The following is a 25,464-nucleotide window of genomic DNA, read 5'->3' on the forward strand; positions in this document are numbered from 1 at the left end:
TAATGAGGCTTCTTAGTCCCTCCTTCTTACCGCCCTGTCTCCTTTTGGGACTGTCCATCATGACGGGATTGTTTACTTGCGGAGTTATAGTCTCCTTCAATTAGTGGGTAAGCACTTTGTTTTTAATTCGCGCAATGGCGACAGCTTGTTATTTGTTGAGGTTCTCCTGCTGCAGGCACGACGACGACATGCTTTGCTTACATGCTGCTGTGTCAGTGCCGCGACGCCCCACCACTGGCAGCTGCGCGCTACACAAATGCCAGATATCAATGGAAATTGCTGAATTTTTCTCCAGTCAGAGAAGGCGTGGTACCATTTGCAACCGCCCGACCTCACATCCATGGTGACAGTTTACCGACGGTTGGCTTCAGGCGTGCGTCATGACACTTAAAGTCAGTCCGACCACATGTGCTTTCAGTGGTACACCACACACGTGATCTAAAGAGGGGATGTAATAAAACATTTTTTTAATAACATGAATTTTTATAGCCAACTATTTCTCTGCGTTATTAAGATATTCACATGGCCTGCTCCCAATAAACTGACCCCACAAGTGGAAAACACCAGCTGGTTTTAGGAAAAGCAGGCCGCAGTCACCTACAGAGCAGAAGGAGCGTCCAATATATACTCTAGCTCCAAGAATAAATGTTGAGGACGGATAGACACTGGACGACTGGAGTCTGAAAAGGAAGAACAACAACACAAGATGGTAGGACGGCTCGGTGGGTTATGTCGCTGCTGTTGAGATGCGCACAGCGTCTGCAAGTCCACTTCCTTGTTTCTTCCTTATGTGGCAGATGAAATGAGTACTGCTGAACCTACTCTGATAGAGTCACTGGAAGAATCCTGTCTGAAAAGGTGAGCACAGCGTCACAGTATCGTAGGATAGCTCGGTAGTTTAAGTCCCTTCTTTGTTTCATCCATATGTGGTAGACAAAATGATTACCTCTGAACAGAAGAGTTATGTGAATACCCTTTAGTGCATTAAAGCAGTGCACCAGTGACAGTACTTGCTGTCTAATCACACATTAAGATCACTGTGGAAATTAACCTTTTAAAAGGAGGATTCCAATAAATTGGTGAAAAGGGTCATAGTGGAGAGAAGAACTTCAAATGCCAAGGCTAAATTTGGTCTACATGGTGCAAAGCCGACGGCATCTGATGTGTCACTGGTTGCCAGAAAACACACAAGCATTTGCAATGCAATAGGTTTTGCATTTACGCGAGTTTCAGCTATTGGCAATGTAAATGACAATGCCTTTTACTTATGTGTAAAAACGAAAATAAAAATAAAAGGTATTGTTATTTGCAATGTCAATAGCTCAAACTTGCATAAATGCGAGACCTATTGCATTGCAAATGCTTGCTTTTATTGTATCAGACAACAGTGACTTTGCCAGAAGGAAGAATTAATACTGTGAGATTTATCAGTATACTATTATATACCCTATTGTAATGTGAAAAACAGCACAATCAGCTCACATTCCTTAACTCAACTTCAGCAACTGTGGCCTCATAAAACTTAACTTTTACAGTGCAAAGTTTGTTAAGATGTACAATACAAGACTTATTTTTCTGGGTTTTTTGTGGGAACAGTGCCTGCTCTGGGCAGGATTGGCCACAGCAGAGAGGGATTCTCAAGCACTACCGAGACTGCAAGTCACTGGAAGAAACTCCAAGTACCAACAAGCATTGAAAATGCAATAGGTCTCGCAATAGAAGAGTTTGACCTTTTTTGTTTTGCAAATGGATGAGTGGCGTTGCGTGGGTGAGTGGCGTTGCGTGGGTGAGTGGCGTTGCGTGGGTGAGTGGCGTTGCATGGGTGAGTGGCGTTGCGTGTGTGTGAGTGGCGTTGCGTGTGTGTGAGTGGCGTTGTGTGTGTGTGAGTGGCGTTGCGTGTGTGAGTGGCGTTGCGTGTGTGAGTGGCGTTGCGTGTGTGAGTGGCGTTGCGTGTGTGAGTGGCGTTGCGTGTGTGAGTGGCGTTGCGTGTGTGAGTGGCGTTGCGTGTGTGAGTGGCATTGCGTGAGTGGCATTGCGTGAGTGAGTGGCATTGCGTGTGTGAGTGGCGTTGCGTGTGTGAGTGGCGTTGCGTGTGTGAGTGGCGTACAGTGCATAGAGTGGTGGATAGGGTGGTGGCACATAGAGTGGTGGCGGATAGAGTGGTAGAGTGATGGTGGAGAGAGTGGTAGAGTGGTGGCGGTAGAAGGCTGTACTGTGTGTGAGAGAGAGTGTGTGTGTGTGTGAGAGAGAGTGTGTGTGTATGTGAGAGTGTGTGAGAGAGAGAGTGTGTGTGTGAGAGAGAGAGTGTGTGTGAGAGAGAGTGTGTGTGAGAGAGAGAGTGTGTGTGTGAGAGAGTGTGTGTGTGAGAGAGAGTGGGTGTGTGAGAGAGTGTGTGTGTGTGTGAGAGAGAGTGTGTGTGTGTGTGTGAGAGAGAGAGAGAGTGTGTGTGTGAGAGAGTGTGTGTGAGAGAGAGTGTGTGTGACAGAGAGTGTGTGTGAGAGAGTGTGTGTGAGAGAGAGATAGAAAGAGAGAGAGTGAGGTAGTGAGAGAGAGAGAGAGAGATAGTGAGGTAGTGAGGGAGAGTGAGGTTGTGAGAGAGAGTGAGTTAGTGAGGTAGATAGAGAGAGTGAGGTAGTGCGATGGCAGTTAATGCCCATTGCTCGTAGGACCTCAGCTTTGTGCGGATGCAGTGAGTTACTTAGACATGGAGAACCGCACTGGATAATTAATGTTTCTGCTGACAGAAGGCAAAGTGTTGTCGAATATATTCCGTTTCTTGTTTGGATTGTTTCTTGAATCTGCAGCTATAAACTGGAAAAGCTTTATGATGAGTCCTGTGTTAACAGTGGAAGAAGGAGAAGTGAGGCCACTGCATCTTTGTTATATTCATAAGATCAGTTCAAAAAAGATTTATTGTTTTCTCTGTATGTAACACACCTGCGCATGGATGTCAGTTTTCAGGACCTGGTCTTACTCAATATTCACGCATATGTTTGAATTAAACTGTTTAGCCTCCTTTTGCCAAGATTTGCAGGAATTACACAAAGTGGGGCATATTTAAAACTGTTTTCACATAATCCAATGTAGCATTTCAGTTGTCTGGCATTACATGTTATATGGCCATTGACACAAATCGTGGAAAATTTGCTGGTGACATGCAACACCAGAGAATTCCATGGACACCAGCTGAAGCCGATACAACAAGGACATTAATATGGGATTTTCCTATTTAGGGTCAACAATAGGGTTATAAAGACCCAGATTTAAAAGTAGCGCAATAGAAAACCGACACAGACTGCATGTCACTTTTTCTGTAACCATTTTGTAGCAAGTAATGCTCCATTTCTCAGTGAAAACTCTCCAAGCTCTAAGGATAAACGTTTAAAAATTAGCGAGGGGGACGACAAAGGCTGCTATAATTAAGCAGGTGAACTGACCGCCAGTATTGATTAAATTACTCAATTGAACTCATGAGATAATGCAAATATGGGTGCTGTGTAAAGATAAATTGCCTGAAAGTAATTATATATTAGAAAATGTATCTGGCCCCAAACTCAACGATTCTTTGGACGGACTGTTTCTCTGTTTGCGTTTTTGCAATGTGAAACGCTGTTTATCTTAGAGTGTTTAAATTTACATTTACCGTACTCAAATAACATTTAGAAATAATTATTGCAGCCTGCAAGAGGGAAAAAAAATCAAACCTTAGGAAAGGGTCCCAGGAAGCACGGAGTGTCTGTCTGACTGTAGAGCAGGGAGGAAGTGTTTTTAAAAGAGGAAATATCTACAGATGCTGGAAACAAGAAACACGAGGGAGGAATGTTGGGGTAATTAAAGCAAGACAAAAAGTGGAGTGGTGTGCCAGGGGGTGGTAAAGCAATCAGAAACAGCTGGGAGGAGGCAGGGGAGGAATGAAACCAACACGAGAAGGAGCAGCAATGGCAGGGGTGAATTAGGAACTGCTGTGTTTGGTTGCCGATAGAGTAAACCAGGCTAGAGGGGCTGGGGGGAGGGCCGAGGATAGGCTGAAAACAAGCTGCAAGCGGTTGGGATTTCAGATGATCCTCATTAGTTTAAAGCAGTTAACGCCGATCCGCTGAGAACACAAGCGCTAATTAAGCAAACACACACGTTTTAAAGCCTTCTACAGTTATTAAAATAGGGACTGATTTCCTCACCCGAGCCACAGGGATGTTAACAGTGACGGATCCTTCCTTTCCCTCCTCATGGCCGGGGTACTATGTGAAAGAGGCGAAAGCAGCTGCCGGGAGCAGCTGATGGATGCTTCCGCTTTGATATGGCGCACTCGCACATTTCTTTTGTTGTGTACTCGGCACGCAAACTTTGACGGCGCCTGTGTTGTCAATTTCAATAAGAAAACATGTTTGTGCGCCGAGTAGGTGAAGGAAGAGGCACAGAACAAAAGAAAAGACAATGTGAACTAGAAGGGATATAAAATGTGAGACGGGTCACAGGCATAAAGAAGGGCACAGTAACAAAGACGGGCGTTGAGAAAAAAAAACAAGAAATCTTTAAGTCCTGTGGTTGAAAGAAAACCGCCAAATAAAAGCGTGGCTGGTGCATCCAGTTCAGAAGCTTACAAGAGCACAAGCCTCACTCGTTGCAGACTGGCAGTCTGGGCCAAAGCGCGCACTCTGCAAGTTCAACCCTTCTGAACTCTACGGTCCAAACAGCTCAACAAGAAGCCCATGCCCCCTTTCGGGTTATGTGGTAAACAAAGGCTAAACGATTTAAACGAAGCCTGCAGAACAGGCAACTGAGGAAGGGCTTCAAGGCTGTGGTGAGAGCCTCAGAAACATAAATTAATGAGACGACCCGCAAGCAAAGGAAAGCGGCCCGAACCAATACCAAGCAGCAGGGAGGAGCTGCAATGTTGCACTACAGGGACAATGCTTATCAACAAGCAGCAGCCACAATGTAAAGGACCCAGCAAATTCAAAACCGACGGCAAGCTCTTGAAAGGTTGCAATAGAGGGAGCCTCTTAGCTGCTCATGTCCCCGAAGAGACTGCTGCGTGCAGGATCTTTATAATGGTAGTCGATAAACACTACATATGCGAGGCTTGTAATGGTCGGGGATTAGGACCCGAGAGAGAAAAGGAAACAAGCAGAAACACGAGAGACGGCCTGCGGCCGTCAAAGTGAAGTGGACACGGCGGGCAGGGGAGGGGGCGGAGCGGGGAGAGCGGCATGAGGGTGTGAAGCAGCAGGGGCCTGAGACGAGGCCGCCTTGCCTTTGATGTGGTAATGCGAGGCAAGCGGCTGGTGGCATTGTGCACGCGCTTTCACGTGCACTGGAAGAAATCGCCTGGGAATCGCCTGATCTCGGTAAGCTCTGTTTAAGCCGCAATAGTCTCGCAAGCTCGATGCGCATGCGCATCGACAGGCGAGACCTAAAAACCACAGCACTAGGCACGCACCAACGAGCCTCGGAAGCCAGGGGGCAGGGCTGACCTCATATCATGCTACGAAGCGCTCGCTACAACCCAGCTCAGCGGTGCCCGCCTGGGCAAAGCCTGGGCCACCGGCGGGCCCGTCTGCACCGGTCCGCAGATGTAACAGGCTAGGCTGGGCCTGCTCTCTGTGAGTTTTGAGGAGGGGCTGACAAGAGTCTTTTTAGTAAGTTGAGTTCATTCTTGATTTACTTTCATTGCCTTGCTTACCAAGAGTGTGGTGCAGAGTCTACTTTTGGATTTAATGATGAGGAAGCCGAAAACCTCTTTTTCAATATCAGTGGTGTCTAATAACGGTACAACTATTGACAATTGTCTGACTAGGCCGTGGGGCTCATCAACAAAGAAATAGATTTGGCAGAGAGTCGCCTATCTTTGGATCAAATAGATCCCTCAATCTCCATCCTGGGAGATATATCTAACTTAATCCCTGACACATGCACAGCCTTGCCAGGGTCTACAGACACAGATGTTCAATATTCCAGCCAGCCAGCTAGGGTCCCTGCAGCACAGGAGCTGCTCCTTGTTTGCAACCTCGCTCCCAAACGTGAGAGGAAAAATTTAAACGTGACCATCACCAGAGTGGCTGAGGCAAATAATGCTAAGTCAGGCACTTCCATGGTCTTGGGTAGGGGCCAGTAGGACCCTTTGGATTTACCTACTTGGGTCGCTCTCTTGACCCATTTCACAGATACCTTGAAAACTTGCTTGAGCACCTTTTCTTGACAGATTAGAGAACATTGATGCTGAAATCTCCAAGTTCAGTAGTGTATTGGGGTCCTGGGCTGACTCTTCGTTGCTAAAAGCATCTCCAATTCTTCCTTTTGCCTCGATGCTACCCCCACCTATATCTTCTTCTCGGGGTGTGAGGCCTCCCTATGGCCCTGACGTATCTGGCACATGACCACCCTCTGTCCCTGGGGCTCTTCCCGAAAGGCCTATCCCTGTTAACTCCCTGGGAGAGCTCAACAGGGGGCAGAGGTGGAGTCATGGTGTCTATCTCTATGAACCAAGCCAGAACTTTATTCCTGATCAAAGGCAAGTTTGTTCATATGTCAGTTTACCTCTGGAGTCCTGCCCATTTGTGGTCATCTGGATAATTCGCAATCAGAGACTTTCAAACAACTCAGAAACAAAGTATCCCCTCAGTTTGTCACCTACTCCAACTTTTCCTTGAAGGATTATTGTAACATCATGATGGTGAGGCGTGTGGCCTGGAATGGCTCCTTAGAAATATCAACCTCTGGCGACTGTGTCATCATTAACTTTAGATACCCAATTCTTACTAAACAGATTTTGTGACATAAAGAACAACAGTTATGTAACATGGCAATCAATGTATTGCCATTGGGTATTTTCTATAGGCATTTGAAAGTGGATATGAACCAGCCACCTTCCGAACACTCCAAAGTTGCCTCACACAGAGATGAACTGATCATCTATTGTCATAACAGGTTTTCCCCTTTAGAGGGCCTCAACGAGCTGGATTGATGAACCTCAATGATATTCCTGTGGAAGTTGTAAAGAATGTTGTATACTTGTATGCCCCTTTTGATGACAATAATGCTCTGATTGCTCTTAATTCTCTGAGGGGGGAGAGCACCAGGCCCCGATGGGGTTCCTTCGGATGTCTTCTTGCATGATAAAGAAAGAACGTTGGGCCATGTACATTACATTGTTGGCCAATGCGGTGGCCCAGGGAGCTCCAGTTCCGAAATCATAGGGGGGCGCTGTAATAATTCCTGGCTACAAAAAAAGGGGACATAACGCAGCCTGGCAATTACAGGCCCATTAGCCTCATAGACACAATCCAAAAGGTGGTTGGGAGGATGACCCTAAACAAAATATTGGATTGGGTGAAAGAAAACAACAGATTGTCCACCTTCCAAGCGGGCTTCCGTAAATTCACCAGCACAATTGACCAGGTCTTCCGATTTATGTTACTCCATTGGAAGACGGTGCTTCTGGGTAAGGGCAGTATTCATGCGGCATTCGTGGATTTACGTGCCGCTTTCGATCTTGTCCCACGTTCCAAGTTATGGGCAGTATTAAATAAACTGGGTATGCCAGATGAAATCCTGACCCTGGTAATGAGGCTCCACGAGGCCAATTATGCTAAAATCCAGTGGGGTGGCCAGGGGAATGTTACTTTTAAATTTCCGGTCGAACGTGGAGTGCCCCAATGCTGCGCAATGGCCCCTACACTCTTCTCGTTGGATGTCAATGGAGTGGTGGACCGCATGGCATCAGTAAACACAGATGCACCTAAGTTGGCAGGAGTCAGGACGCCATTGCTATTGTTTGCGGACGACACGCTCATTGTATCTAAAACTCAAAGTGGATTACAACGTGCTCTGGTAGTGTTCGAGGAATTCTGTTATGACCACGGCTTGGAGGTTAATGTGGCAAAATCCAAGCTTATGGTATTCAACCCACACTCAAACTTTAGAGGGAAGTTCTACATGAGTGGGCAAGTTTTGGAAAGGGTCAACGATTTTGTGTACCTGGGTATGCATATAGAAAAAGGCAGCAAATGGGACAAACATATAAGTATGGCTGCCCTAAAACACCATTAAGTCTTGGGGGTCTTGAACCTGGAACACAGAAAGTCGACAACCAAGCCAATTAAGGCAGTGCTGCAGGTCTACGAAGCAAAAGCTCTGAGCTCAGCGCTCTACGGCGCTGAGCTGTGGGGCTTCGAAAAATTGAGTCCGCTGTCTCTTTCTGAAAATAGATTCCTGAGAAATGTTACTGGTCTTCCGCAGAGTACTCCACTGAACCCATTAAGGTACGACTTGGGAAGAAGGGCTGTTGCAGATATAGCGAGGCTACGCCCTGTTCTATACTGGTGAAGAATTTGGACCACGCCGGAGCTCTCACACTATGCCGAAGGCCTTATGAACGTCATTAAATTGGATGTCTACCATAAGATTGGCTGGCTAAAAAACTTTGTGAGACCCTGACGGCAATGGGTATGCGAGGGCTCTGGAAAGATTCTGTGGCTGCGTTGTTCCCATCAAAACAGTCATTAAATGAGATCTATTGGGATTGGGTGGCGTTCCGTGTTTGGAGTAACGTAGATTTCTCTGGAACCACGGGGTGTTTCTTAGAGGCAAACGTTATTCCTAAATTAGAACCATACTGGGATTCCATCACTAAACCCGGTGACAGGAAGCTTTACTTCCAGCTTAGAGCTGGATCACTGCCACTAAAATCCTTTACTGGAAGGCGGGCTGGGGCAAGTGTGGACACTTGCCCGGCTTGCCAGAGACACCCGGAAACAGTTGCCCATTTTATGTTCACTTGCCCTGCCTATAAATGTCCCAGAGGAGTCTGGCTTACCCCAATGTTTAGAACTATAGGTACAAAAAGCAGTGCAGTAGCATTAAGAATAATATGCACCAGCACTTTGCCATTAATTTCGATGGCGGTAGCCAAATATCTGGGGTGGGCTTGGGCTCTAAGGCAGAAGCCCATGTTGTGATCATTTTGTGTTTTTTAGGCTGAGCACGAAGCTGGAAATAGGCTCCAAGGGTGAATCTTACAGTAATGTACTTTAACCACATGAGCGCTAGCGAAATTCTGCCCCTGTGCTTGTTTTTAAAAAAACCCATTATACATGACGAGCTGGGCTCGTCATGAGCGTGCTGGGAGGCTACCTCATGACGAGCCCAGCTCGTCATGAGCGTCGAAGGGGTTAATTGTACCGTGATGCTTTTTAAATCTTTTATTGTGTACAATGTCTTTTTACCATGATCTTTTAGAATGTATATATTTACTAGTTTTAACATTTTTTAATGTGCAGTCCAGGAGACAGTTATTCTTTTTTACTGTTTGCTTTTATGAGTGTAACTCGAATAAAGCTGATATTGAATTGAATTGATGAACCATGGTCACCGCCCGCTAAGGCTGTTTCCTCCAGGAGTGTGGATAATTCTAAGGATCCACTGAAGCCTGACATGTTGGACTCTATCGGATTGCCTGAGAGAACTGGGATATACAATCTGTGTGGTGATGAGAGAGGTGCCCTGAACAGAGTTACTTTAAGCACTGATATGCCATTACATAGATTTTCCTCAGGAGCAGTTTACTCCAATGGAAAAGTTAAACTGATTAGTTGGAATGTTGCCGGGATAACATCCAAACTTGCTGACTTAAATTGGATCAGCTATATAGCTGGTTTTGGTTTTATTCTCTTACAAGAGACCTGGTGTCTGGACTTCCCCACTTGGGATGGTTTTTAGAGCTTCTCGGTCCCAACTCAGATATCGCCCATGGGTAGGGCCAGTGGGGATTTGGCTATTTTGATTTGTATGACATGTAATGCCGGGTATACCCAGTCCACATTACACATCTGTGTATACAGATATTGTTGGTTGTCCTCCAATGCTCTTTTAGTTTCTGTCTTTTTTACAAATCTGGAGGTCCTAATTATTCTCCATGTAATCTGGGGTTCTGGTTTTTGCAGTACAGTGTCTAAGGGAAATGCTTTTACATGCTTCATGTGATTTTAATATTTTAATTGGAGGTGATTTTAATGCTAAAATAGGTTTTAATGGTTACTGTATGTAACCCTTTTCATGGGCCTTGGGAAATCTGTGCTTCGGGGAACATGAATTGGGTGGCAAGCTGCTGAAGTTTTTACTCGAAGCAGGGCTGCATATTGGGATGGAGTTAAGAGGATACACTGATCTTATCAATCCTACCTTTACAGGTAGGGTCAAGGATCCATTATTGATTACATTTTTATCACTCCCTATTCAGTCATACTCAGTTCCTACAAAGGTAATTAGTGACCATGGGGCAGATGTATCAAGATTTCGTTTTGCGATTCTGTATTTGCGAAATTTTGCGATTCGCAGTTGCAGATTCGCAAAACAGGATGTATGTAAAAAATAGCGATTTTTTAGCGATTCCTTAAAAATCGCAAAAAATTCTCAGAATCCCTTGCGATTTCTTAAATTGTGAAATTCGCAAATTAAGAAATCGCAAAAAACGGGAATCTGCAAAGCAGGAGCAGCTTGATGACATTACAGCCAGGAAGAGGGAGTGATCACCTGCACCTGCTTGCCTGAGCCACACCCAGTGGCAGTTAGGAGAGTGTTTGGAGGCTGAATAGAACTGCTAGCTCTGCAATTGAGTCCCAGAGCACACATAGGGCATGGCTTGCGAAAAGAGGAAAAGAAAACAAACGTTTTCAGAAAAGGAGCCGGAAGTCTTAATAGAGGAGATGGTGTGCAGCCATGAACTGCTTTTTGGAAAAAAAGCTTTGAAAGTTCCTGAATCCAGAAAGAGGAAGATCTGGCTGGATATACAACAAAAGGTGAATGCTGTGGGAGTCACCACCCGTACAATCGACGAACTGAGGCAAAGATGGTATGATATGCGCCAGAGATCCAAAGAAAGGGTGGCTGAAAGGTTAAAGGAGGCACACAAGAATGGAGGTGGTACTTCGACAGCAGAGCAACCTACACCACATGAAGAACTTGTGGAGGCCACTCTCCTGCCTGAGAGTGTCAGTGGAGTGTCCCATATTGACAGCTCTGACCCTACTCCAAGTGCTCAAGGTAAGATGCATGTGAGAAAGTCAAAATTATCTAGGTGATGCATGCACACAGTGTGGCTCAATGGTTAGAGCGGCAGACCCTGGTGCAGAGGTCTAGCCTGGGACCAGGGTTCAATTCCCCGCCTTGGTGGGTCTTGGGCTCAAAAATTCCACGGACCTGATAATTCTCGCCTCGGTGCCTATTCCAATCATGGAGTCCCACTCTGCAACTCTGGGCAATAGCTGGCTTAATCTTCACAACGGCCACCACAACGCTAAGGATGCCTCGCCTCCACCTTGGGGGTGCCCAGGAGTGGACACCTCACAGGGAAAGCCAGGATGGGTTCCACAGCGGTATTCGTACAAGCGCCTTGAGACCCTTGCGGGTGAGTAGTGCGCTATACAAGTATCAATTTACATTTACACAGTTTAGATAGATGTACATTGTGCATGGAATTTTGAAGTCCAGGTACACTGCATAACATACATATAGAAATGCATGATGGGAGTTGTAGTCTTACCAAGGATAATTTTAATCTGGTAGCAATGAAACACAGGCCCACATTGTGGTGTTGTTGGTAGTCAAAATGAGAGTGTCAGGATTGATAGAAGTTCAAAAAAGAAAGCTTTATTTCTTCCAAGTTGCAGAACAAAACACAAACTCATATGTCTCACTCTACATCCACAGCACAATCAAGGGCACCAAGGGACCTCGCAGAGGGAGATGAATCACCAGTCCATGTTGGATCTGGGGCAGGAGGGGAAACTAGTGATGACAATGTGTCTATTCCAACTGTGCACAGGAAGCGCAGACATGTGGCCCCTCTGCCTCCTTTGGAGGATGATATTAACCTTCATGGGGATGCAAGAGACAGTGGCCAGTACACAGTGGTCCCTGGTGTGAGCCAAGGCCAACTTCAACCCCAAAGAAGAACACGAGCATACAGTGTTGAGAGATCCAGGAGTAGCAGTGTTCATCCTGAGACACCCACAGTATTTGCTGGACTGGAGCAGGACATGCTTGATGTGCAGCACCTGCAACATAAGGCACTTCGGTCAATTAATAGACAGCTCACAAAACTGAACAACAATCAGCAAAACATGGGTGAGGGCATGAAGTCGATGGCAGCTGCAATTGACAAATTATGCATGACACTGGAGCGCACAGAGACATCTAGAAACAGGGCTGCTCATCGTGCTCATGGAAGAATGCATAGTTACACAAAGGCTATTAACCGCCTCTGTACAGTGACATCAAACTTTACTAGGCGCAGCATCACCATGCAGAGGGAGATGAGTCAATGCACTAAAATTATTGCCAGAGGCCTGGATCATGTGACAAGTGCTGTAGAAATATTACAAACTGCCAACTCTGGTGCCAGCACCCTAATGGCTTCTGCAGACAGTAAGGACACCTCTAGCAGGAGTAGTAACAATCTGACTCCAACATCGCAAGTCACGCAGCGCAGAAGTGGCAGACATGGTGCTGCTACTACACCTGTAATGGAGAGCATGGAATCCGAACACCGCCCTGCACCTAGCCACCACCGTAGAAAGTGAACTTTTACAGTGCAGTACTTTCCCCTATGTTGATTACATATATGTCTTTTATTTTACTTTATGGAACAGTACCATGACTGTGCTGTAACATGTCATCGGTTATCATACAAATAAGGTATGTGAAGTGTGATTAAACACAGCACCTGCAAAACACAGATATGTTGTGAGACTACTTTTCTTATCTAAAAGTAATTTCGTGTTATCTCTGACTGTATCTGCCGTCCAGCCGCTGATCCTACTCCTGCTGTTGCCCTGCCAGGGGGAGGTATGCAATCATCATCAGATGTGTCTGAGTCACTCACTTCAATGTCTGTGCCTTTTCTCATTGCCATGTTATGTAGCATTGCGCAGCTTGTTACAATCTTACAACATGTTTCAGGACTGTACTGCAATGCCCCTCCACTTTTGTGTATGCACCGGGAACGGCTTTTTAAAATGCCAAATGTGCGTTCAATGACGCTGCGCGTTGACTGGTGTGCCCTGTTGTATCTTCTCTCACTTGCATTTGATGGATTTAAATATGGCGTTAATATGAAGTTGCGCACTGCGTAGGCACTGTCACCTGCATGGAAGAAAAGTAGGAGTAAGTGCATGTTCCACTGACAATTTACTAATGTAAGGAAGGATGGATGTGTGAGATATATTTACCAAGCAGGTATCCCTCTCCAAACTGTCCAGCTCTCAGACGTCCATGAATCCCACTATGTTGGAAAATGAAGGAGTCATGTGTGCTGCATGGGTATTTGGCAACAATATCATTGATTATGTATTTGGCATTGCACACAATCTGGATGTTCAGGGAATGGTAGCTTTTCCTATTCCTGAAGACATATTCTGTAGCTGCCGGTGGTGTGATGGCAATATGGGTGCCATCAATGCAGCCAATCACATGGGGAAAACGTGCAATTTGGTAAAAATCCAGTTTTGTCTCTTGCAATGCCTGTTGGGTGTTTGGAAAGTAGATGTGATGTTGAAGCCTGTTCAGCATTGCATACAAAAAGGCATAAAAAAAGGGTGAAAGTGCACATTGGGACACCCCACCAACCTCTGCTATGACGCTTTGAAAAGACCCTGAAGCCAGAAGGTGCAGTGAGCACAATACCTGCACATGGGTAGGAATTGATTGTGCCCTGCCTGTTGTGTGCTCCAAAAAAGGTTACAGTTCATTTATGAGGTCCAAGATGGTGTGTGGGTGAAGTCTGTATTTATCATAGATGTCCTCTTCAGTCTGCTGAAACAGCGTGATGCGCAGTCTGAATATACGCTCCTGTCTCTGTCTCCTCTGTGCAAGGGCATGGATACGCAGCCTCCTGGCTATCAGATATAGTCCTGCCATTTTGGAACTTTCCATTGCATTGTGGGGTACTTTTTATACTTTCATCCTGGTTACCACCTGCATGCACTTGGTGTTAATTGCGATTTCTAAAATTGCGAATTTAACAAATTCACAATTTGCGAATTTTTCATACATCTCATTGCGATTTCTTAATTTGCGATTTCTGGTTTGCGAATTTCGCAAACATCAAAACTTGCAAAAGTAGAAATCACAAATATATTCGCAGAAAAGATGTTCTCGCAACGTAAGGAATCACAATTTTTGCGATATCCTTCTATTGCGATGCGAATTCTTACATACATACCATTTCTCTATTTTTAGTCGCAAACGCAGTTTTTTTGCGATTCGCAGCGTTTGCGACTAAAACATTGGTTGATACATCTGCCCCCATATTGCTATTGAGGTTACCTTGGTTTTCCCTGGATATGCGGAACCTCCTGTTGAGCGCAGCCCTGTGGTTGTTCGCCCCCCATGATAAAGGGTTACGACTCAGGTGGCGGGGTGTTGGCTATCCTCAGTTTCATATCACCCTGATCAAAGCCAATGTATCCCTTATAATGGACAATCTGTTGGGGGCAGGTCAACCAAGTGATATTCTCAGGTTTTATGGCTCCCTAAATGTACAGATTAGGGAAAGCCTTCTTAGATGGGTTAAGGCCAGTGATAAAACTATACTAGGCTGGTTTGATAATGTTTGTAGGTTAGCTAATAAAAACATCAGAGAAGCATTAATAGCTGTCCCCAGGGATAAGGCTAAAGTTGTGGCATGCCGTGTTGCCTATAGAGCATCTATTAGGATCAGGAAGCGTGGCATTAAGCAAGATACTTGGGATAACCTGATGGCAGCAACCAAACTCAAAGACACAGGTGCATTTTGGAAAATTATCAATAGGCCTGGGCCCACTAAAGCTTTGATCAGTACTGAGAACTGGGTTGCTCACTTTAAAACCATTTATTCTTTTGCAATGCCTGGGGATCCAACGTCAGCAGATTGTTCCTACCTTTACCCCCTTTCCATAAACTTTGATTTAACCAAAGTGGATAAAGTGATTAACGAAAGTCCATCTAGGAAGGCACCGGGCCCCGATGGGGTCTTGATGGACCTTTATAAGGTGAATATGGTGCTCTGGGCCCCCATATTTACTAATGTGTTCAATAATGCAACCCTTTGTGGCCTTCCTCATTAGTGGAGTAGCTCCATGATCATTTCAGTTTACAAAAAGGCCAGAGGGACGATCCACGATGTTATAGGCAAATTGCACTCCTGGATTCCATGGTGATGGTAATTGGACGTGTCGTCATCAGTAGGATTGAGGAGTGGTTGACTGCTCATCAAATAATTTGGTCTATATAATACGGCTTTTCGGCTGGTTTGGACACAACTGAGCAATGTCTTAATCTTCAGTTAATCGTTAATAAATATGCCTTAGCTAAGGGAGGTTCGCTGTTTCTATCATTTATGGAGCTCAGAAGCACTTTCAACAGAGCAATCTCTCTAAACTCTGGAATATTCTTTCTGAATATGGGCTCAATGGGGACCTGGCTATTTTTCTCTGAGCATTGCATCGTGGGTTTATCGCCTCCGTTAGATTTGGCTCTGGTGGGGAAGGACTCTTTTTGAGTTAGCATGAGGAGTCCGCCAGGGATGTCTCTGGCCCCAATTTGATTCTTGTTCTATATGAATGGCTTGAACACATGCATATCAAGTGCCGGGAAGGACATGCCTATGGTCAAGGCTACAACCATCACAGCCTTGCTTTAAGCGGACAATGCCGTGCTAATGTCCCATACCCCCAATAAAATGAGGACGCGTATTAGTTGTTTTGAAACCTTTATGAATGGTCTAGATCTGGATATTAATGTTGCTAAAACCAAGTATATGGTATGTGGCTCGAGATCAAAAAAGTAAGAGTCTATCCTGATTACAAACAGGTGCATTGATAGGGTCTCAGACTCTCCCTATTTGGGGGTTGTTTTTGATCAGAGTTCTCCTAGCCTGCCCTGCTTAGCAAATTGATGTCTCCAATTTAACCGTGCAGTGGGAGCTCTGTTTGCTTTTCACACAGCGAGTGGGCAAGAAACCACTCCAGCCCCTATTGGAGGTTTATCAACGAAAATGCCTTCCTATTCTAATGTATGGTGCGGGGGAGTGGGGATATAAAGAGATTGCATTAATTTAGGCTGAAGAGAACTGCTTCTGCCGAAGCCTCCTCTGCCTTCAGCCCCCGACCCTGCATTATTTTCTCCATGAGGAGTTAAGTATCAGATATGATTAAGGTGGCCCCACTTGTTCTTTGGGTTTCATCATGGGCTAATAGGTTCACCTCCCTGAATAGAATGATTATACTTAATTGCCTGGGATGTGATAAGAGCCTTGCTATCCCGTGGCTGAATTATGTAAAGCGTTTGGCTAAGGCTATTGGGTGGGAGGGCATTTTTCATCTCCCTCGTCCCTTACTAAAGCAGATATCCCTAACCTTAAATAACTCTTTTTGCGAAAGGCATAGCTTTCAAGGGAACAAGAGCAGTTAAGTAAACCTAGCCTGCGAGAGTATGTATTTATTCAAACCATGGCAAAGCTTGTACCGTACCTGGGTGGGGTTTGGAGCCCTCGAGAGAGATGACTCTTAGACTATGGACCATAAAATCTCTACTCAGCTTTCTCTTGGGCTAATACAATACTGAATCCCTTTTAGTCTGTCCCTGTGATGAGTCTGCAGTACAATCTCTGGAGCATTTTGGTTTTATGTTTTGTAAATATTACTGGGAGTTTACTTATAAGAGCTAAAAAAGCTATTTTAAAAATATATATGGATTTTGCCAATAATGCGATCAGGAACTATTTCACAAGTAGATTGGCCAGGACTTTAAAACCTCTATTGAGAGTGGTCAGAGAGGAACTAGGGGTGTTTTATGGTGTCCCATACCCACAGGCTAGTGAACACTACAAGCGCTGGACTGTTACCCAGCCTCCCTCAGAATACAGCTGGACTTGCGAAAGGATACCAGACAGACAAAACCTGCTGCACTTGGTATCTGTGACCTGGCAGAAAGACCATCAAGGATCATATTGCTGATCCACTGGGTATATCCAGGAGCATAACAAAGATAAAAGGGCAATTCTGTGAAGATCCCCAACTTATCAGTGGCAACTGGACTTGGGTTGGAATTTGCTATTGCCCTCTGCCTGACACCCTAGCAGTCTCTAAGTGCTCCTTCTGAGGTCCTGGGGCCTAGGAAGTGTAGTGCTGTGGTTCTTTGGGCATCAAAACAAGTTTGGCAACTTTTTTAAAAACCTTTGCTCCAGAGCTCCTGTCCTTCAATTGAAATGATCATAAAACAGTAGCTGTGGAGGCTGGGTGGTCCATAAGATCTTAAATATAGCCCTTGTTTGCTGACATTTTTCCCCAATAAGCATTCAATAGACCTCTATGTCTCGTTACATTTCCATCAACACCCTTGAGTTTTTACACACACAAATGGAAATTACTCCACAATCTTTAGGTTTGCTCTCATAGAAACTATATATTTTCCCACGTTGCCTTAGACAATTCACGCAAAAGCTCATTTTTGCCAAAGAAATTGCCACTTCAACTATAGCTCTAGTGAATCATGCTGGGACACATTATTGGGATCTAAATGGACTAAAATATTGGCCAAGTAAGTGATAAAGGTGTCTTCAGACATCCTTGCAGTCTCGACGTTGGCCAAAACATCAGCAATAAGCCACACATTGTACTCTTTCTTTGCATGTAGATTGAAAGAATTGTGCCATATCCATGGATATTAGCTAGGCGTTCTCAGCTCCATGCAATACCGCTATAACAGCGGCTCACATGCACCACTGGTCTTCTTAGAGCCTACTACAAAATAGCACAATGTGACAACACAATAAAACAGTACCTGTATACAGTTGGCAAGGAATAACTAAACATGCAAAATAGGTATACCCTTAACAAATGCACATTTAATAGATCCATAATAAAATGTTCAAAACAATTTCAATGCAGCCTAGAAGAGCTAAATGACACCAGGGCTCAATACAATGGAATAGGGTTATCCCTCTTCTTAAAATAATCTCCTGTCAAATTTTCTTTATCTGGATTTTGCTCTGTTCTTCACCTTTAACAATTAATCAATCTAAACAGATACACACTTTTCTGGGGCACCTCTGAACCTTAAACAATGAAATCATTGAACATGTTACAGAGGTTCATCTATCAGATATGGTATTAAAGGCATTACGTAACTTTTGGAAGGATAGAAGGTAAAGTGAGCCCATTACACGCATGTAATGTGAGTGTTTGCTAAATGTGTATCACAGACACATACATTAGATTCACTCAATGTGTAGTAGGTTTCTGCATACTCCAGGAAAAGAAAGAAAGGGGGTGTATAACTATTCAGAGGAGAAGTGTGGCTCACTGGTTAGAGGAGGCAGACCCTGAAGCAGAGGTCAGACCCGGGACCAGGGTTCAATTCCCGACGCGGCAGGGTCTTGAGCCCAAATGTCCACGGACTCGATAATTCTCGTTTCGGTGCCTACTCGAATCACGGGTTCACACTCTGCAGCTCTGGGCATTAGCTGCTTAATCTCCACTACGGCCCCCCCGCGGCAGGATGCCTGGCTTTCACCTTGGGGATGCCCAGTACGGGTATCTCACAGGGAAAAAGTCAGGACGGGTTCCCAAGGCAAGCGCCGAGATGCCTACGGGTAATCGAGCGCTATATAAGAACGCATAATAATAATAATAACTATTCAGAGGCTTTCTGCTGTGTTCTATGTAGTGGATACTTGCCTATCTTTATGTATCACTAAAAGACTGGGTTACAGGAGGGAGGCCTGACCAGAGGTGGAGGGAAACCTCAGTACACCATCAAAAGCATTCCTTGTCAACTGCAGGCAGAAGTACGGCATGAAAGAGGCAGGCCAGGCAATGTTTGACAAGAGGTATCAACCAGGAGACCCCTTGTGGAGGGAAACGGGTTCAGGGGGGACAGGGTGTTAATTCAAATGGTCCAGAAGCACATGCTCCTATCAAGAAGCAGTAAATTCTAAAATAGGTCTCATGTTCCTGAGAGGAAAGGAAGGAGGGGAGAGTCACGGTCTCTCAAAAGTGGAGAGTGCCTTTAGCCAGAGTATTGGAACGAGAAGGCCAGCAAGACTGTTTATGGTGCCCTCACACATCCCCTAGAGGATGTCATGATTCATCATATGACTGTGCTCCTCGATGGGCTGGCGCTGCAATGCCAAGGGGTCCCCCGAAGGCTCGCTTTGGCGGAGATCTTTTATGAGACTGCTGCATGATGAGTGTGGGTGAGGTGGCTTGTGACATGATAACATACATTTCAGAAACATAATCTTATTTTAATTTAAAATATTTAAATGACTTAAATATTTAATTCAAAATGAAGTTAATAGTGCTGTAACTTTTTTGTTCAGTTCTACATTTAAAATAAATACATATACATTTACATGACATTAATATTAACATAAAAATAGTTTGCTATCGTTTTTCAAGTTGAATACAAGTTTACATTTTCCCTATACTTTAATAGGATCTCCACCACAAATGTCGAGTTTCTCTAGAAGATGAGAGGGGAGAAGATTCTGTTAACTCACCTCCTTTTACGATTCCCCAACATGTGCCATTCACCTGATACCTCCTGAATTTTTCAGCAGCTGGTTGAATTCCACAGTGGGAGAATTCCTCCACGCTTTGTGCATAGTACTAGTCAGCTACTAACAAACGCCTGCTAAGTGCTTAGGCAAGCTCACAAGTTGGTCTATGCAGACAGGTCAGAGACATGAGTAGACCAAAAGCCGCTACTGCTAACATTTCTCCTTGATGAACAGTACACACAACAGCAGATTTATTTCCCACTTTTGGACTGTCTTGTGAATATGGCACTAATGAGCCACTGTTAACTCCAGTAATTGTCTTGACAATATTTGAACCTAGTGCTTCCAACATGAAGCATCAGCAAACCATTTAGCTCTTTGTCTCAGTGTTAATATAATACTGGTCAAAAGTTGCTCAATCAAGGTCCTACCTTCAAAAAGGTAGGACCCCACTTAAACTTCTTGAAGGGCCCTATAGTTAGTGCCGGAAATATCAGTCAGGAAAAATATAAAGGGACTTGTCTCCACTGCATTTGTTTAGGTGAGCCAGAAGACACACATTGTGCGCCAGAATGCAACCACAATACCTAACCCTCCCATCAATCCCCCACTGTTACAGTCTTCTTTGTGCATGGTGAAGCCAATGACAAAAGAGGACCTGCAGATGCTAGGCAACCGTACTAAAACCTCAAACCCACAAATATAGCCATCTCCAGGTGCTTTTCTGAAGCAATTCCTTCCCTCTTTTGGAATTAGCATGACAGCCACAATTAGGCCTTAGCTATTGCATCGTATTGTCCCAAAATAGCTGAAGCAAACATTGATCAGTTCAATGTTGAGAAAACAAACAGCTGATTTGAGGGAGCTGAAAAGTTATCACTCAATTGTCATCCTCAAATTTCAAAGCAAAATACTGGGGAAGAAGGTTACCTAACAACTCCTGGAATATGTGGAAAGACCCACATTCTTCATTGTTACCAGTCAAGTGCTAGGCATACAAGAGGCACTGATCAACCCCAGCGATCACCAATAGAACTGCATCGTTTAAATGAAAACAAGAACTCTACTCTCTTATTCCTTGACCAATCAAAAACCACATATAACGTTGACTATAATCTTCTACTGTTTAGGCCTGTGGAAATGGCTGAACAGTCCAATACCACCTTCGAATGGATTTATCATTCCTATCCAATCATAGCCAACTTGTCAGATTCAAAGCCTTCAAATCTTTCTCCAGCACATTGCCACGTAGAGCTCCTCAGGGCTATCCCCTATCCCTATTTAACTGTTATCTGTATCCCCAAGTACAGAAACAAGAACAATACCATTTGAACTTCCAGGTGTAAATTGATATACCTGAATTCACTTCTAGCTAAAATATATGCAATCAGACCTGAAAAGCATTAACTTTTGCCTCAACTCCGTCTTCTTCTAGATGAAAGAAAGTTTCCTGTGCATGAAGAGAGACAAGATTGAGGTCAAGTCATTCAGAAGGATTGCTTGAATCAGCTTCCCGCTGCTGGTAACTATTTGGGGTCACATTATAGTCCATCCTTGTTTGCACACCATGCCATCTCAGACAGGAACCAGCCATATAAAAATCAGCTTTGGTCTTACTGCAATATGAGCAGTCTATCCTGAAGTGTCATGCCAGGTCCCCTTTAAGTGGGAACACAGGCATCATTAGACCAGTTTCAGCTTAGCTGGACCTCTTCAGAGAGGTATAGCTTGTTCACTGTGGCACAGTGAGCACAGGACATACTTTTTGTACTTGAGACATCACACTGAGAAAAACAAAAAGAGGTGGGTGGAATGCTTTGAATTAATCTCAGTCACTGGTAATTACTTCAATATTTAAGGAGGTTGCTTAAAGTACCCCAATCTGTACCATCATATACAGTACATGAGGGACTTGGCTGTAAATACCTGGAGGACAGGGTGAGGAACAGATCCCTCATGGCCTGGCTAAAATTATGGGTTAATCAGGAAGCCAATCTGTCGCGGTTGATTATTACAGATTGCTTGAAGAGTGAGAAAGGCATATCTATTCCCTGGTTAAAATACGTGAAAGGGGTTTTGGAAAGCATTGGATTTGGAAATCTGTTTTCAAATCCACAGAGTATTACAAAACAAGATCAAGTAAGAGTAATTGACAAGCTCTCCAAACTCACCACCCGGTCACGAGAAATGAGGGACAGTAGTAAGCATACCGTACAGGCCTACATGACAGTGAAACCCTCTAGGGGGTTGGAGCCCTATCTCTCCCTTGTTTACAACCCCCATGACAGGTTTTTACTAACGCGTTTTAGACTCAACTTGCTACATCATATTTTATCTGAACCTGCGGGATTCATTAATGCGGTTGAGTCAAAGGGTCCCTGTGGCTGCGATCACCAATCTCCACAGGATACTCTTCATTTTGTATTATTATGCCCATTTTATCAAGCACCCAGATGCGGTCTTTTAATACACCTTTTTAAAAAAGCTAACTTAAGATCAGCAAGAGATGCCCTTGTTTTTTTAAAGGAGTCAAAAGACCCACTGACATTATTTTGTGTGATTAATTTTTTGAGGGTTGCAGAAAGATTAAGGTCTACTAAATGAATTTGATCTTTGTTATTGCAAATGGAGAAAATTTGGATGTTGCCAAATACTGTATATTTGATTAGTTTATTTCTGCTTCTTCATAATGAAATGTTTTATAGTGTGAATTATGTACTTTTATGGTGTTGTTGAAATACCGAATAAAGAAATTTTGAATTGAATACTTCAAGCCACATCCCAGTCCATCTTTTTTGGCCATCAGGCCACCTCAGACAGAAACAAGCCATATGCAAATCAGTTTTGCTCCTACTCTAATGGGAACTCTTGTCAAGAAGGGATAACTTGAGTCCTGTGGTGTGGGAATCTCAAGACCCACGTCTGGGCTTCCCTATTGAACAGAATCAAACCTGTTTTGCATATGGCAGGACTCTGTCTAGAGTGGAACAGTAGGTGATAAACAATAGACTGGAATGCGGCAAAAGAGATCACCAGTGGCTGAGATCAATTCAACCATTCCTTCCATCACCTTTCTGTTTGTGATTATTGTAATATAATTTCTAAGGGTGATCAGAATCAAACTGCATGCTCTTCAGAATTCATCTAAAAACAGAAATTTTATGAATTGCCTATAATTGAACTTAACTTTCATGGTGGTCCCAATGAAACAATTCAATCTGGGCACACTCCTCACTAACTAGTTTTTAAGTTCTCCACATCATTAGACAGTACACTCTACTTACCAAGTGCTCTGAAGTAATTGTGCAACACTTTATAAAATGCACCTAATAAATTAATTAACTAATGTAAAATACGGAACAGCATTGTCACTCAGTGACCCCCTGCAAGATGCATGGCAACACATAACCCGGGGGTCAAGCTTAACTCCTTTTATTCCCCTGTCCACAACTTATTTATCAATTTGGATAGACTAGGATGCTCGACCTTCCTCTGCCCTTCTACCTCCTCCCCAGATTATCTGGGCAGGGAAGTATTGAATCATAATCCTGTGTTACTAGGTCTGACCTGGGGTCGAACTCCCTCCACTATTTCAACCTGGTGCCTCCATCCATCAACACTAGAAGACCGGGCCTTTAAGGGAACACTGAAAACACATTGCAGTATACTTTGAACCCAACAATGGGTACACCACCTCTTTGTTTATCAAATGGTGCATTTAAAAGTAACTATCAGGGGTGTGTGTATCCATACTACCCCAGATGAGAGAGGAACTTTAAATTGAGACCTGGACAAGGTTGAACAAGTTTACTTTGACACCGATTGGAAAGCTGCCAAAGATTCAATGTTATGACCCCAGCTAAGTCAGCTATGTGAGGAGGAGGCTGTGCTGATTGAGCGCTTGCGCTGTCTAGACTATTCAGCATGTGCTGCCCACAACACACTCAGCAGAGACAGGTCTGGATGTCTCTTAGCATGGCTCTTCAACAAGGAGTTTAGACAGCCCCCAATGACTGCCCTTTATCGCTTAGATGGCACCCAGCTTTCTTTGCAGGAGGACATCCACAATGTATTTATTGCTTTTTACAGGGCTTTTTACTGCCCCTATCTGACTAGATTAGATCAGGGTCTCCTTGTAGGCAGTGGCCCTGCCCGAGCTTTCCCTAGTGGAACTCGAGGAGATAGATATGGCAATCACAATGTCATACATTAAAAGGGAGTTTACAGAACTGGCTGCAGGCAAGACTCCTGAAACCAACTGCCTCCCAGTAGAGTTCCATGAAGGTGTGGCTAGTACCCTGGCACCAAAAATGGCTATATTGTACGAGACTGCCCTTAGTTAGAGGCACCTCCCAGCCACCCTTCGTGGAGGCTTTTCTGGTCTCACCATAAAAAGCAGGACAGAACTCTAGAAACTGGTATCTTACCGCCCTATAACTCATTTATATACAGCTGCACTTCTCTGACGAAATTGCGCAACCGGAGGGGGACCATCCTAGGTAAAGACGTCACAGATCCGGAATGGGCCAGCATACCCTAAAAAAGTCTCACGTAATATGAGACTGAAATATACACAATTTATTTGTACCCATATGACCTATATGACCCCTCATAAACTTCAAAGGTCTTATGGGGCAACCCACGTAAATGTCAGAGATGCAACTATGATAATGCGGTCTTTGTACACATGACCTAGGGCTGTGCCTTGCTCTCCGAGTTCTGAGGGGGAGGTTTTGCAGCTCTTGGAGACAGCGGTAGGACGCATAATGGAACACACACTTGGGGTGTGCCTGTTGGGGCTTTTCCCTTTCTAGACTTAGCATTAGTCCTGGCTAGAGACGAATAGCGATGACTTGGAAGCCTGTGACTGGACCAACAATTGACACTTGGAAGCGAGACGTGACCTACTGGGCCGAGGCTGTGGGCAGTCTTGGCAAGGGAAGAAATAAGGGGGCTGACACAACGCCCTATTGTGAATATGACACTTTACAACGCACGCGTTACTCCGCGTGTCATTACAACACATTTTTTACATTGCAAAATCCATTATAACGCAATTACTATTCTAACTCCGCCTGGGCCTTACTTTGGGGAATGCGTTGTAATGGATTATGCGATGTTATGACATTCGTTGTAATGGATTTTGCATTGTAAAACATTCGTTGTAATGACACACGTTGTAACACATGCGTTGTAAATGATGTTTTCCCCCTGTTGCAGGGCACTGGAGAGAGATCTTAGAGACGTGGGAAAACCCAGAACGAGATCAGAGAGAAGAAGAGGAGGATGATGATCATACTTAAGCAAGGGATGAACAGAGTTGGCGAGAGAACACCTGGGTGGTCACCGCTGGGAAGTCTCCAAGAAAGGTCACTAATACACCTTGACCACAGCACACTGAATGATAAAAGACAAGATATGGGCACTGCCCTAGCATATCATTCACCTCCAGCCAGCGCTGATAACATACTTTTGGAGGGCTGTAATGGCCTGCAACCCAGCAGGAGGCAGCTGACCTCCGCCCACCCCTGCACGCCCTATATTCCACCCACCCCGGACAATTAACCTGCATCATTGACATGACTAGATAGCTTTGACCCCACCGCCTAGTTAGTTAGTACTTTACCCATGTTACGCAGTTCCTCGCAAATGACGAGAATACATATTTGGAGACCCCCTCCATTTAAAGAATATGACTGGCTCCTGCCCAATAATATACTAAGAAAAGTTAAAGGGAGCCGTAAGATAGTATGAATCTAACACATGCAGAGAAAATAATGGTGCAGCTCTACTATTTGAAACTGGGGATGATACAACGAAATGAACAGCAGCAAGCACAAACCTAAATATGTTTTGAATGGGTTGTATTTTGGTGATATGGTATGCTCAGATAAATGTTAAAGCTCCTGACGGATATTGAACTAAAT

At 44.4% G+C, this 25,464-nt stretch overlaps 1 long non-coding RNA gene across 1 annotated transcript; it reads left to right on the forward strand.

Annotated features, from left to right (window-relative positions):
• On the forward strand, nt 1–25,464 carry LOC144785595 (uncharacterized). Its single transcript, XR_013601979.1, has 3 exons — nt 1–107; nt 20,973–21,059; nt 24,758–25,464. It is a non-coding gene; the product is annotated as an uncharacterized LOC144785595 (long non-coding RNA).

This window comes from Lissotriton helveticus, chromosome 10 (assembly GCF_964261635.1).
Source record: "Lissotriton helveticus chromosome 10, aLisHel1.1, whole genome shotgun sequence".
Classification (NCBI taxonomy): Eukaryota; Metazoa; Chordata; class Amphibia; order Caudata; family Salamandridae; genus Lissotriton; species Lissotriton helveticus.